Consider the following 16,584-nt stretch of genomic DNA (forward strand, 5'->3'; position numbering starts at 1 on the left):
TAAAGTCAATGGGGACCCGAACTTGACTTTATTATTTTTCATTATAACATGGTTATAACGGAAAATAATAGCATTCTTAAGACAGAATGCTAAATAAAATGACCATGGAGGGGTTAAAAATAATGAGATGGAATAGAGCCAAAGGAAGCGGTGACGTCACCACAGGTCCTGCTGAACGAAGATTCTATCTTCATTCAGCACGACCTGCGGTGACATCACCACGCTCACCATGTGGTGAGCGTGGTGACATCATCGCAGGTCCTGAAGAAAGAAGACCTTCGCGATCAAGGCTGCGCAATCAAGTGGATGAGGTGAGTTTTTTATTATTATTTTTAACCCCTTATTTAGCATTCTGTCTTAAGAATGCTATTATTTTCTGTTATAACCATGTTATAACGGAAAATAATAAAATCACCCGAACCGTTCGCTCAACCCTAGTCATAAGCAATAAAAGAAAACACATGACATTTAGGGGGTTGTTAATTTTTTTTATCTGACTTCATCTTATCTTATCTCTCTTCTCAGGTTACCCTCTCTGCAGTCACTACAGAAGCAAATGAGAGGGTTGACAACCAAGCTGAGGCATACTTACCAACACTTTGAAAGTAAAAATTGGGACATTTAGGCCTGAACCCTTGAACCACCTGGGAACATCACCAAAATGGCAGAATGTTCCCTTTGCTCATTCACTTGCTTGGGCCAGTTGTCCCAGCAAAATCTGGACTGTCGGCAAGTATGGATGTGGTTGATGCCAGTTTTTTGCCGTGCTTGGAAGTGTCTGTCAGTGTCAACATTTTGATATTGCAAATTAAAATCTCAGTCTTAATGGAATCACCATTATCGGGAATGCAATATTCCATCTTACCCATCTCCTCTGCTCCATAAATGCAGGAACAAGTGGAGATCTTACTGACATTTTTCTTTACCACTGCTGTATGACAGGTTTAAACATGACAGAGAAAATGTGCTGTCAGTCCTGTATAAATGCACCCTGGTGTGCCTAGAACATCAAATCGGTATCTGTGACAACAGCAGACGGGAACTTGCCCATCTATCTGATAATTCATCACCCCGGGGTGACAATGCAGGAAAATATCATTCTATGCCATTTCTCTTTCACTAATTAGAAAAAACTATATGTAATAACGCATGTCATGAATAGAAGTGGTGAATAAATTACTATATGTTTTCATATAACCAATTTCTGAATCTTTAAATGGGGTATCCAGTGTCAACCAAAAATGGTGGGAAATGGCATAAAATAATAATAATAAATAGCATTACTATTAGATCTCTTGCCGATCCAGCGCCATGCTCAGGTGCTCCCCATCGTTCTTTGTGTGGAGGCTAGTGATTGGCTGCAGGGTCCTGCAGTACAGTAAACAAAGGAGAGTGGGGGAGCCCTAAAGACCCTATTACATGCAGCGAATTGTGTATAGATTCTCGTGCATGCGAGCGAAAATGAACGAGAATCCGTGTGATGTAATAAGTATAAACGATTCAAAGACGAGAGACAAATTGCTCATTTCTTGTCCATCGTGATCTTTCAGCATGCTAAAAAATTATTGCTTCTGGCAAAAAAGTCTGTCCGTATAATATGGAGTCATCTACTCGCTAACGATCTCATACATGCCTTTTGACTAACATCTGTCCCTAATCTTTACATGTAAAAACAAGGAATGATGTAAAAGCGAACTAGTAACCAGTGATGAGCGGCAAGAGCAATATTTGAATTAAATATATTTGGGCGAATATTTGTCATACATTCGCGAATTTGAGATTATTTTCTTGATTGCGAAAATCGGCAAATTCATTATATAATTCGCGATACGAAAATTTGCGATCAACACTACTCCTAAAGTCAAAGATATTGCAGCCTTCTCATTGGCCCACAAGCAAGAAACAGGGATCATGGGTACTGATGAAAAAAAAAATAGAATATTCGCGATTACGAAGATATAGCACTATATTCTAGATATTCATGAATTCTCGAAGTGCCAATATTTGCGATAAAAATTTGCGATTAGAATATTCGCGATCAACACTACTAGTAATGACCACAAGTACTAATGATTATCTATGTGTATAATAAGCGAGATTTTGTCGTTAACTAGTTGTTACATCTTCGATCATTTATCGTGATCTCTATGACATCTGCTGGTGTAATAGTACTTTTACAAACCAGCGATCCTATTTTATATTTATGGCTTTTCCCACCATCAACTGAACAACCCTTTTAAATCTTGGAGGTAAACCTACTTTATTGTCATAAATTATATCTACCAAAAAGAAGCAATAAGACATTGGTTTCAACCCGGCTACATCTGTACGGTATAGAACTGATTTATTATGCAGCAAATCTAACGTATTTTAGTTCCTTCCCCTATTATAATCTGCCTTTCCTACCAGATTTCCACATAGATACAAGTTTAGATACTGAGACTAGGAACAGACCATAACCTGGAGGAATATTACAGATTACTGGAGGAGACCGCAATGCAGGGAAAAAACTACAGGACTGCACCATGGTGACCAGGATATTCGAAGAGTCTGATCAACAGAAACTATACTATCGTACAATTATATTTTATTTATAAAGAGCCCACATGAATTACTGAACAGGGAGTCCAGGCTTGAATTAGTCTGACACAGGACATGTTGTCTTGAATCTAAAATTTAGATCTCAAAGCAGTTTGGAGTCAGAAAAAGTAGCTTATGGAAAATAGCATGGCATAACACTGAGCTATGAATGATACATTATAATGCAGTCTTTGCTCCATCCAAGGCAGTTCACTCTGCTCTGAAAGAAGTGCCAGTTCAACAAGTTTACAGCAGTAGAAATGTCCAAATAATGTCAGCCTGTATGCAGTACTAGAACAGATTCTATATCTGAAGTTACTTTAAATGGTCACTAAGGCTACTTTCACACTCGCGTTTTGTGTGGATTCGTCTTGAACACCATTGAAAGTCAATGCAGGAGGGATCCGTTTTCTATTGTGCCAGATTGTGTCAGTGAAAACGGATCCGTCCCCGTTGACTTACATTATGTGTCAGAACGGATCCGTTTGGCTTAGTTTCATCAGACGGACACCAAGCAGCGTTTTGGTGTCTGTCTCCAAAACAGAATGGAGGCTGAACTGATGCAAACTGATGTATTCTGAGTGGATCCTTTTCCATTCAGAATGCATTAGAATGCAAACTGATTCGTTTTGGACCACTTGTGAGAGCCCTGTACGAATCTCACAAACGGAAAGCCAAAACGCTAGTGTGAAAGTAGACAAATAATTTGCATAAATCAATAGTACAGTTGAAGATTTAAAAAAATGAAAACTTTGTAATATATCTTATTAGATTTAAAATCCCTCTTTCTCTATCGATCATGCTATTTTCTCCAGAGAGGCAAATATACAAAACTTTGCAATATATCTTATCATAGAAAAATGCCTCTTTCTCTACCTATCAAACTAAAACTCTATGTCTTGACTTAACGTTAAATGATCAGATTCCAACTACTGTACATAGAAGTCTATGGAGAGGGAGGGTGAAGGAGTAGTGAGCTGACAGTTAGGGCAGGCTCTCAAGATGGAGAATGTTAGTTTGGGGGGAATAGACTGATAAGTGGAAAAAGAGCCATTCTCTTTGATAATATATATTGCAACGTTTCTCCTATTCACTTGTACTATTGAATTATGCCAGGGATGCTTAACCTGTGGCCCTCCAGCTGTTGTAAAACTACAACTCCCACGATGCCCTTCTGTAGGATGATAGCTGTAGGCTGTCAGGGAATGATGGGAGTTGTAGTTTTGCAACAGCTGGAGGGCCGCAGGTTGAGCATGCCTGGTTTATGCAAAGTTAGTAACCATTTAAGGAAGAAGTTGTCAAAATTTGGTACATTGTGTGCCACTGAAATTAATGTATTGTGGGGTTTCGCTCTGCTAGATAGGGTAGGCGGACGCAGTACAGAGGCAAAAAACAAGTTCTTAACTCAAACTTCAGTGTTTACTCACACTTGCGGCAGTTGCACAAAACAACACGTCACTTTGCAGTCTTTGGTGTTAATTCACACACAAATGGAAAGTTAAATTTGCACAGAACAACATGTCACTTTACAGTCTTTGGTGTTAATTCACACACAATGGAATGTTCATATTGCACAAGTCACCTTGTTGGCAGTTCTACCTCCAGTAGTCCACAGCAGGTTTTAGGTGGCCTGTTCCTCCTGCACATGGGTCTCAGCCCTCCAGTCCAGCACAAAACCTCAGATCCCAACACAGAGACTCAGCTGCTGAGCCCAGCTGCCTATTTAAGGACAGCCATGTGCTGCCAAAACCCGGACAGGCACTAAAACTCCAGTCCGGTATTTGACCTCACCTGGCTGGAAACCAGCCTAGCCGCACATGTTGGGAGGAAAATACCTGCTTTCACAGACAAAACCCCTCACTGTGTCACAGTATATAAAATAAATTTACCCTAGTTACCCACAAATGGCAAACTGCTGCATGAAAGCTGCATTTCAGAAAATTATTATATAGTATATTATACAGTATGTTATCCATAAGTCAAGCTTTATTATTACCCATCCTACATGTATTTCTTGTTCAAATTTGCACTTTCAAGATTTCCTTGGAGCACCTATAGTATCTGATGCATACAATGACATGATCTGTATCTGATTAATGTTATGTCCACATAAAATGATTTAATGGGGTTGTCCAGTTTTCCTGGCTTGACTTTCTGTACTCGGCTGCAGCGGTGAAGTCGTACCAACAACACATGACCACTGCCGCCAATCACTGGCCTTCTTAGTGCACCATTGAGGCCAGTGATTAGCTGAAATGGTCACGTGTTGTTGATATGATATCACCGCAGCATTCAGGTAACCAGAGCAGAGTCTGGAGAACCGGAATGACAGCGCTGATTCCTCGAGATAAGTACAGCTCAAGTTTTTTTTATTGCAGCCCATTCTCCAGTGTTGTCCAGTTTCTTAGAGAAACCAGATAACCCCTTCAAGACCAAAACACACAATAAGCCATCTGTTCAACTGTACTAGTGAAAAACATGACATCAGGGTTTTCCCTAAATTCTGCTAAATCTTCAGGCGTAGCCGTCCTACGCTATGCTAAGTACAGTAAACAGTAGGTGTACCGCATGAAATTCCAAGGAGGATTTCCTTCATTACAACTAACCATATGGTTTTCTTAATAATTACTGTTCCTCTAACACATATTCTACTCATTGGTAAAAATTCTTCAATGATATGTTTTTTTCTGCAATTTTATTATAATGGATAAGTCATCAATGCATGAAAAGCAGGGATCCATCCCCAGGTGCCCCCATCAATCAATAATACTAAGGGGTAGTGATACGTCCTAGAGCTCTACTGCTCCTTCATTGTGGTATCAACACTTCGACAACCATATGGCACTGTGGCTGTGTCTGGTAGTGGAGCTCAACCCTACCCAATCTGTTCGTGCAAATGGAGAAGTGTCCTTGTGATGGGACTCCCCACCGATCATACATTTAAAAACTATCCTAAAAATAGGCCATCTTTTGTATGGCCGTAAGGGTCATCTAACAGGGTAATCTGAGCACTCCTTAGCTCTAATCTCTGTACCAATATCAGCTTCAAAATGAAGAAATTAATAAATGAGTGCGGAATATAGCAGCTCTATATAAGTGCATAAAATAAAGAAAACAATAAATAATTTAGGGTAACATGAACATGACCCCCGCCAATCAGATATTGATTACCTATTCTGAGGATAGGTCATCAATATAAAACCCCTGCATGAACTCTCCCTATTGAGAGCGTATCTGCACTTTTGGCCAAGCTCACTTTGTATGTCTCGAAAGGAACAACTGTCGTCTGGTGAAGGTGTATAGCCACCTTTAGATAAGAGAGCTACATGGTAATGGCTTTATGGTTTCAAGATGATGTAGAATTGAATACTATGCAGGGGATTTCAAATCCTGAAAATTCTGTGTAGATTATTTTACAAACATTAACCAAATTTTACCTCCAAATAGGTGAAGCAGACCATGTGAGCAGGTCTCCACTTGATATTTGCACGCTTAGAATCAGGTGTAAATTATGTATAAGTGAGAGTGTGAAATGTTATATACACCATTTCTAGGTGATAGAATTTCAGCGAAAGTACATGCTGTCACCAAATTATCCCTTAATCATTTACAACAAGTCACTTGCCTTTCTAATTTTAATCATGTTATTTAAAAAAAAAAAAATGTTGACAATCAACCAAGTCTTCAGATATTCTGAACCCAATTAACAGCAAGGATGGTCTCTCTAGCCTTGGGTTGTCTCAACATAAAACATTTTCAATTGAAGCCATCATGGCGATTCAACCAAAGCTAAAGCCATCCAATATGTGGTCTACTAAAGAGGGATATTATTTTTTTAGGCACTCTTCTCTCTCACTAATAAAGGAGAGTCTTAGAGTACCCTTTGATAGAGCATATGAAATTGTGCTGCCCTGGTAAGATACATCTAGGATACACTATGACCCCCCCCAACTTATTTCACCATCGACATCCAATATTATAAGATTTTATGGTCTATTTAGGAGCTGTCCAAAAGGATTTAGCTTGTCCTTTAAAAGGACATTAAACTCTTAAAAACATTTAAAAAAAAAGAATTATAACCTGCTCAGGAAAGTGTCCTTTTAGCTTTTTTCATTGACATGTGTAGTCTTCTGCAGATAGCAGTTAAGAGCTGGAGACTGGCTCTATGCACTAGCATGAGCTCACAGGCAGGAAGGTCTAGAAGGTAGAGGGGCTTAATACTGTATTCACTTCAATAGACTGTCAGACATTGTGAGAGAGCATGGAAGCTTCAAAACTTTAGCAGCTTCTTACAAAACCTCCCCTGTATTTGTGCAGGGACACTATACAGTACCAAGCCACTGGCACTACAGAAAGTGCTACCCAGCTTTCGCAGGTGCAGAATGTCAAGTTTGCCTATATAACCAGGAGGAATTTCTCACTACTTGTTTAGGCAATTTTTAAGTTCATCAGTATTAGATACCTAGATGACAAGTCTTTTGGAGCTGTATACAATGTCCATATAATGTTCCCCTTACATGGTGCAAGTAACCTGGCTTTCCCAGGACCCTGAAAGCCAAATCTGTCCAACTATGGCACTATGTAGGAGAGGGGAGGGGGCTTTATTTTGGTAGATCTATTTCTGGAGTCTATTACAGCTCCACATGGTGTTAACCGAGCTTTCCCAGGACGATGAAAGGTAAATCTACCTAGCTATGGCGCTATTTGGGAGTGAGGAGAAGGATTTATTTAGATGGACTTCGTACTTAGCAGTCCCTATGAGAGCTCCACATATGAGAGCTCCACATAATGTGTTACCCATCTTTCCTGAATGACAAATATGTCTAACTATGCTACAGCATGGAGGGTTTGTCACTGGGATTCTTACTCAGCATTTCCAGGCTCTCAGCTAGCAAATCCAGCTAGGTATTATACAATACTGGGGAATTACCAATTCATAAACAGGCTGGTCTGACATGCTTCATTCTGGGAAACCTGGGTAACAATCTCTGTGGGGATCAGTGCTTCCCTGTTACACTGTGTGAATATATCATATGATACCAGGGTAACCTAATCTGTTGTCACCAAAGCAGCTGCATAGTGTTGTAATCCAGCTTTTCCAGGACCCTGAACAGCAAGTTGATCTAGCTATATGAAGGGACTTCTGGGAAATCTAGGTAACAACCTCTGCAGAGATGTAATGGGGTCCACACTGGGTACATACATGTTCACTGTATAGGCAAAAGTTATCCAGAATAAATCCAGCCCCTTCCTCCTACACTACTTGGCTAATGTGCACTAGCATTAGAGGATGAGGGGGAGGAAGAGCAGTCATGGCTACAGCCTGGAAGAACAATGCACTGCTTTTACATTGTATTTTCCATGCTCTGCAATTGTTATATCTGACAAAACAAGAGCAAATAGCAAAGACACATAAAAAGACTATGATACATTCTGTTAGTTTTCCTTTTTCATGTTTAGATTCTAGTTTTAATTTCCCTTTAATATCTTAATATACTGTTGTACTTTCATATCATCTTCACTATATTGACACCTCTTGCTATTACTACTTCTGCAAGTAACTTGATTAAACTGAGCAGCAACATCAAATGTAAAATAAGCAAAACACGGGCCAGACTTTCCCATCTGAATAATAACTTAATAATTAACATCTGTCAAATAAAAAAATATGTTCCGAGGAAGATTTTATCTTGAAAAGTCCAATTATCTATGGGCAATTATATTTATGGGTTTTTGCACTGTGAAGCCAGCCCAGCTGTACAGGAACCGATAACCTCCTCCAGGTTCAGTAAGGCGGATGGTAAAGTCACTGTTCAGTTAAGGACACTTCATTCAGGAGTTAATGCATTATTAAATGTCCAATAACCTACTTGTCAACATGCTGATTAGAGGACGTAATTGTTAGCAAATTACTGTAGCAGTGTAGGTCCACAAAAGAGAAGGAGAACAATCGGGAGAAACAGTAAAAAAAGAAAAGAGAGGAAAGAAAGAAGGGACAAAAATGAGCAAGATAGAGAGAAAGAACTGGGTTGATTAGAGAAAGAAATCCAAGAGAGGATAAAAAGGAGGGAGAACACATGGGTGATAGAGAAACAAGAATCCCCCCCTTCACATAAAAGTGACCATACACAGTAAATAATTTTCAGCTGAAAAATCGCTTGGCCAATGGCTAGCTCTTCCGAATTCCTCCCAAATATCTCATACACATACAACTTAAGTTTGGCCAACAGTCTAAATCTTGTTAGTGGGTAGAAAGTAGCGAGAAGAAAAGGATCGGGCCCAGCTGATCCAGATGATGGATAGTTGGCAGCTCCTCCTATATATTAGATTTTTGACTGAACATTTCTCAGCAGGTTCAGCCAACAATACACTAATTATGTATGTGACCTTTAGATTAAAGGTGACCATACACATGAGTCTAAAGTTGATCAAAAAGAAAAATTTAACAATAAACAATCATTTTAACCAACCAACAGACCATCATTGCCTGAAAAGAAGTCGGCAATGCTTGAAATTTTTATCCGAGAGATGGTCAAAAGATCTTTCTTTGAATGAATGTTCCCAAAAAAATCTTTCACCCATCACCTGCTTTTACTGAACATGCATAGTCAATTTGAACAATTGTAATTCACCAGACAATCATTTGTTCAACAGCTGTTTAACCATCAACCTATTTCTACCTAATATGTATGACAACCTCAAGAGAGAAAAGTATAAAAACTATAATCACATATGATGAAATAAAACTATTAGCATGGTGTACAAACCAACAAGGTACCTGTGTGGTGGATTTTCGGTCTACTGGATGGCTGCGACTTAAAGTCAAAAGGCAGGGATGTGTCACTGCCAAGATCATGACCTTCTGGATGTCTTCCTTTGGAAATTACAGTCCTTCACCCAAAAATATGTTCTGACAATTATTACTAACTGATCGAAAAATCCCACAGTTTTACTTCCATGTCTAATATTATTTGGGCAGCACTGTGACTCAATGGTTAGTACTTGTACCTTGCAGCTCTGAGGTCCTAGGTTCAAATCCAACCAAGGACAACATCTGCTTGGAGTTTGTATGTTCTCTTCTCCCCATGTTTGTTTGGGTTTCCTTCCACACTCCATATACACGCTGATAATGAACTTAAGATTATTAGCTCCACTGGGGACAGTGAGTCTGTAAAGCGCAGCAGAATATGTCAGTGTTGTATCAGTGAGTATAATAAAGAAGTATACCATAGTGGTTGCCAACAAAGGTTACTGAACAGACCACCATCAAACCTAAGGCTGGCACTACTGTGCAGAGTAGACCAAAGCTGCGTTTGTATGCAACAGTTTTGCATGTGATTAGCTTCATGCCATCCAATGCAATCAGTTTTGGCTGAAAACAATTGTTGCCATAAGCTCATGGCTCTATTTACTGTTTTAAAGATTGTCTCAGAAAGGCACATTGTGCCCCAAAACAGAAAGCAAGAAGGTAATGAGGGGGTATGATATTCAGATGGAAGGGATTACCACCTAGCTATCTTTTTATTATGCGGAAAATGAGTAAAGTAGACTATACAACACAATGAAAATGAGTGAGGAAATCAAGTGAATCATACTCATATCAATGGGAAGTGACAATCAAGAATTACATTTCTAACATGATGTAATCAAATCTGATAACACAATTATGTCCTCATAATCTTCCATTTACGAACTCATCCCCTGCAAATGCTTCCAACTGGTTTCGCATTTAGCTGAGTACACGCTGGGCCCATTAATATGAATCAGTGCAGCCATAATGCTATGCAGCCATTTATATCGCTGATAAGTCTGGACATCTACCAGATTGGGCAGCAATTGATGGAATTATATTGGTAAAAGTGTTAGAGGGGTTATTCTAGAAAAAGCATTACTATGCAATGAATCAGTCATTATTATAATACTCATGGATTAAAATATGGTTCAGGTTTTATGCGCATTACATTTGCATCTCTGTTAGTGCCCCCTGCTGTTTCTCCTTTGGGTGAAATTCTGATCCACCTTCTTCATTTAGTGGTGGACCAGACATGCTCAGCAGCCTCCCTGGCAAGACACCTTTCATTCATTCATCTATTCATCTCTTCTTTCATAGAAATATAGAGCTCTCTCTCTTTTCAGGCAGTGGAGATAGAAATTGGGGAGAGGGGCATTAGATACCGTAGTGCTATTTATTAGTGGGATCACTGCGTGTGGGGCTAGTTTCTATTCAGAGGAAGAAGACAGGAGAACAGAACTTTAGCAACTGGGTGTGGGATTAGCAAGAAATTACTGCAATGCACTCCTCAGAAATGAAGGTGCCAGAAAGTGAAGAGACCAGAGCTGCAGAGGGTTGAGTATAAAAGTTAAAAAGAGTGAAAATTACACTGGTGAGCAGCATTTTTTCAACTGATATAGTTAAAATAATGATGTGTATTAGGCTACAGACACACAACAGCAAAAAAAAGGATGACATCCGTATGCCATCTATTTTTTTATTTTGCAGATCCATTGTAGCAATGCCTAAAATGGACAAGAATAGGACATGTTATATTTTTTTGGGTGGGGCTACAGAACGGACATACGGATGCGGATAGCACATGGTGTGCTGTTCGCATTTTATTTTTTTGACCCATTGAAATTAATGGGAACGCATCCTATCTACAAAAAAAAACGGAACGGACACGGAAACAAACAACGTTCGTGTGCATGTAGCCTTAGTCTGGATATTTTTTAATTCATGTAAGTGCGGTAGACTCCTGAGCAAAAGAGAGATGTTTTCAGCGATGCTGCCCAGAGCTTGTCAATCTCCCATCTCTTGCACAATAGAAGGTTGTTGGTTGTATTTACCGCTATGATATATATTGCTTTTGGGATCCAGCAATTCTATCTCAGGTTGATTTTACCAATTTGCCGAAAGCATATAAACCATTGCAAATCCTCATTTCCAATATGTTATTTCTTACATGAGTTACATTTCTTTTCAAATTGATGCCTGATCTTTGTCAAGATGTTTAAGGATTTTGGGAAGGATAATAGTTTATTCCAATTACCACACATAGTATGTATTATGTGTAGGATAGTCTTAATATGCTATTTCCACTTTTGCAACCAATATTTTTACTGCTCAACTTTACAAATAGTCTTAAGATACTCTACCGTTTAACATCTGCAGTCCTATGCATAGCATAACCTATGTGTCTCTATGATTGCAAACAAACCCTGTGTCAGATGATCCCGACCTCTTGATAACATACAATCTGAAGGTAAGAAAAAGTGGGGGTCAGGATGTAAAGGAGTAAAAATAGTATTTACAAATTTACTCCACTTTTAATTTTCTCAATAGGAGCAATTACAAAAAATGGTTGCACAAATTTCAAGAAACACAAAGATGTAAAACCACTTAAAAAAAATCTTATGTGAACCAACAGTATGTGCCTATATGTCACTGAAAATTATAACGTTCATGATTTATCACGAGGTCAAAGCATCAAGTGAGTCCCACAAATAAAAAAGTTACATGTAGATTAATTATGTATAGGGATGAGCGAATTTCATATTTTGAAGTTCGTGTGCAGGTTTGTGTTGTGGTATTTACTGAATTGCGTTATGGATTCCGTTACCACGGACCATAACGCACTTTCATGACGGAATGCATAACGGAATGTCTTTAGAGGCATTCTATTATTCATTCCATCATAGTAGAAGTCTATGGCCTGCGTAATGGATCCGTCTGGTTTACGTTGTGCAGGAAAGTCCCCCAACATAATATAAACCGGACGCATCTGTTATGCAGGCCATAGACTTCTATTATGACGGAATGAATAACGGAATTCCTCTAATAGCATTCCGTTATGCATTCCGTCATGGAATTGCGTTATGGTCCATGGTAACGGAATCCATAACGCAATTCAGTAAACACCACAACACGAACCCTCACCCGAATTTCAAACTATGAAATTCGCTCATCCCTAATTATGAAGCGTGAATGAAGCATCAAGGCTCTAATGCTGTACGTACTGTCCAGAAAGAAAATGGCTTTAACTTAAGTAATCTTTCTAATGTTTCTAATGTAATTAGAAAGCCACAAGTACGGCAGTGCAATGTCACTCTTTCCAACCAGTGGCAGCTGATGAATTCCAATATTTTCCTTCATAGGGGAACCATTGACATATTTAAGTCCTAAAAATAAAACACCAGCCTATTTCGCCCTGCGAAACCTCTCCTTTAAATTACAGTGACACCATCTTCAAGGTAGGGAGACAGCAGCGAGCCTTCATCCCCCTTGTATTTTACATTTCATATGAAATATCTTTGAGATGGGATAAAAGTACATAGCCATGGTTTGGTGCTGCTCTGAAATCCTTCTCAAAGCTTCACTTTTCAAATCATTTCAAAGACCTGTGAGGAGAAAAGATGGCATCAGAGACCTCTTGTGACCCGCAGATTATCTACATACTCTCATTTCCCTTTCCTTCTTCTCAGCAGAAGCCTGATCTTTGATGATATTATATTTATATAAAACCCCTTTTAAGAAAAAGCTGAAATGTGCGGATTTTTATACTGAAAGGGTTGAGATTTTTCAAGAACCGTTTCAGGTGATGTGTTGAATATGCCATTACCTGAGAATTTTTTTTATTTTTTATTAATGAGTGGTTATTATAGCAGCAAAGTAGGGGATCTGGAATATTTTTGCTGACAAAATGTAAATGGGTGTCTTGGCATTAGAAACACAACGTCGTATTCAAGGAGCCATATTATAACGAATGAAATGTATTTATTATGACAGTTGTATTAACAGAAATTTACTGCATGTTCTCATCTGAATGGCAAGAGAGATGGGTAATTAAAAAACCCTTTCTAAAATAATTATCGATATTTGGCTATGATCAGATGAATTCTATATTGCAAAAATATTTGGGTTGTTTAAGCCTAGGAGTTGTTTACCCTTAGACACAGCTTCCAACGTGGTTGGCAGGGGCAGACTGGGAACTTAAAGTGGCCCTGGAAAAAATACTAAAAGTGGCCCTGTTTTGTAGTCGGGTCCAAATTGATGAAAGGCAGGGCCAACAATACCATATTGTGGCACATTATATCATCCCAAACGGAGCCAAATACCACAGTCCATCACAAAATACTGGCAGCAGCACAAAATACATCCCAAAAACTTCCACTGGCAGGCCGTAAGAAAGGCTCAGGCGGCCCCCTGGGCATCAGCCCAACGGGAAATTTTCCCTGTAAGGTCTATGGCCAATCCACCCCTGGTGGTTGGACCTGCAGAGGGAACCATACTTACCGGAGTTCAGCTACTGGGTTCGGACTCCTTCGTTCACCGGCTTTGCTGCAGCTCTCGGGTCTTAAAACAGCACCATTCATTTTGATGGGGGTCAACTGGCCGCTGCGGCCAGTCATTGATGTGTCCACCATGCGTCACATGACGCCATGCAGGCAGTCATTGGCTGTAGACGCTATTCGCCAAACCGGATGTTAACGCTAGGATACATGAGAGCTTCAAAGGAGCCGGGAGAGCGGAGTGGTAGGGATCAGGTAAGTATAATTTCCTCCACAGGCCCGGCCATTCTGAGGGTCTTCCCAAAATGCTCCCAGGGATAAACAACACATCTAATGTCACCACAGTGACAAATTAATGTCAAAAGGTTTGGCATTTGTAAATATGATATTGTCAGGGGCCGCTCTGTGTTGCCACTGCTTTTTCCTGCAGTGGAATGTAGTGTTACATGGTGTCCATTGAAAGTAATGTAATGAATAGTTGTGTTGTCTCTTACCTCTACACATTGCTGTAATCACTACTTAGTGCAAATTAAAGCTGATTCCAATTATGCAATTTTTATATTCCTACGCACCCACATTCCCCTGCAATTTGCTTGACGTGTCCATGATGTGCATGCCGACTAGCCTGAAACCATGCCAACTCTTTCCAAGCCTTTTGGCCCTACCTCGTGAATATTCATGTCCTGCTGGTGGACGGCTGGTGGTGTCTGATGTCCAAGCCTGTGCTTCTGTCAATCACAAGAGATCAGCCAGAAGTGAGGAGATCAGCTAATGAGAGGACTCCAGGAAACTCCATCATGTTCACGCATTGTGGGATCAGAGCAGGCATATAGCAAGTTAAGTCGAAACACATTATATACATTTTCTGAATCAGGGTCTTACCACCTATACTGTGGTTATATTACCTTGGGTTGAAGGATTCTCTATGAAATTATAGTCCTATCGTAATATAAGAGTCCCATTCTAATCAAAGAATTTCAATGGCAAATACCTAAATGGGAAAACTTGGCCGATTTATATTAAATGTTATAGCGATAACCAGAAACAAAAGTTCAGGGACAATTTCCACTGGTCAGACAAGCCAAACTATCAGCCTCTCTCTTCCTGTTATATCTGGTCTCCGTAATCTCTACATCACTCGCCTGGGTCTAGCTTCAGCAGTGCATAACAATACACAGTGACTCATGGTAATTAATCAATTATCTTGCTTGTCTAGCCATCCACTTAGCTTTATTTTATCTATGAATGTGCTACTTCTCCACTACCATTATCCCTAGAAGTGGGATGTATGAAGCAAATATGTCAAGAAAAGGTTACCATTTGGCTATTTGATAATTTACGAATATGTAAATCATAATATCCAGAGTCCCACAATGTGACAGAAAAAAATCTATTGTCTATAATTACATTTTATAGAAGAGAACAACTATTGTTCTAAGGACTGTTTCACACAAGCGAGTCCATAGTGGGAATCACACTCCATGTTTGAGCCAATCCTCCATTCTGGACATGCAGGAACACACAGCATTATCATGGTTTATAATGCTATGTGCCTCTGCTTGACCTTACTTCTACAGGATCATGGTCACATAAAGCTGTCAGTATGATCCCGTAGAAGTAAGGTCAAGCAGAGGCACATAGCATTATAAACCATGATAATGCTGTGTGTTTCGGCAAGTCCAAGAATGGACGATCACACTCACACATGGAATGTGATTCCTGCAAGGGACTCGATCTCGTGAAACAGCCCTAAGGGATCTCCAGTGTGAACTCATCACAAACCAGTGGCAAGTATCATTTAGGCAGAAGGACCATTGATTGACCGCTTGATCCCTTTTCTGCTCACAGAAAGCAGGAATTTGGCCAAACCACAGAACATGTTTCTTTATTGCGTATTCTGATGATTAGTTTATTGGCTTTAGGCTTCTAAGTGCTGTTCTACTGAAGAGCATTGTGCAAATTTATTTCATTCCACGAGGTCCTCATATTATTTACACCTGATTGCTACATAAGATATAGGTGCATCACTGGAGTTTACAAACCGATTTTGTTGTGTATTTGTAAATCCTGTCTTCAACATATATAAGATAAGTTTAATCTTGTATAAACTGCTGACAGATATATTGTATGTTTAAATTTGTGATGCTGCACACATTTGTTCCCAATCAATCTTGTATTTGATTATGATTTTATGTATCGCTGTATGTTAAATTATGAAAATTCTCCTAAAATAAAGAATTTACAAAAAAAATAAAAAATAATTGGTCAATGATACTTGTAAATATTAGTAGAGCACCATAGAAACACATATAGTGGTTTAACTTGGACATAGTTGATTGCAAAATTTTACATTGAATCCAAGAGTACATTGAGATGGAGGAGAATACACAGCTGGTATCCTTAAGGAGAGTCAGTACACCAACCTAAGATGCGGCCAAGGCATTTTCTCAACCAGCCAGAAACCTTCTCCATACTGATGAGGGACTAGCACCCCAAAACTGCTGTCTGCTGATGGATATCTTGCTTGGATAATTTTTGTTAAAAAGTCTGACTTTGATGCATAAGGAGGGCCTTTGAAAAGGTAGCGGTAGAGAATTGTTTTTCTTTCACTGGGAGATATCTATTTGCATATTATTTTCCCATGGTGCCTAGCCACTGAGTGTCTATATACCGCTAATATCCATAAGGAGAGCCAGTAACCCCCTAAGCTACTCCAAT

General features: G+C 39.4%; 1 protein-coding gene across 1 annotated transcript in view; it reads right to left on the bottom strand.

Annotated features, from left to right (window-relative positions):
- Window positions 1–16,584, bottom strand: part of PLCH2 (phospholipase C eta 2) — a 730,017-nt gene that overhangs the window by 529,673 nt on the left and 183,760 nt on the right. The window lies entirely within an intron of this gene.

The sequence above is a fragment of the Bufo gargarizans genome, chromosome 2 (genome assembly GCF_014858855.1).
Source record: "Bufo gargarizans isolate SCDJY-AF-19 chromosome 2, ASM1485885v1, whole genome shotgun sequence".
NCBI lineage: Eukaryota > Metazoa > Chordata > Amphibia > Anura > Bufonidae > Bufo > Bufo gargarizans.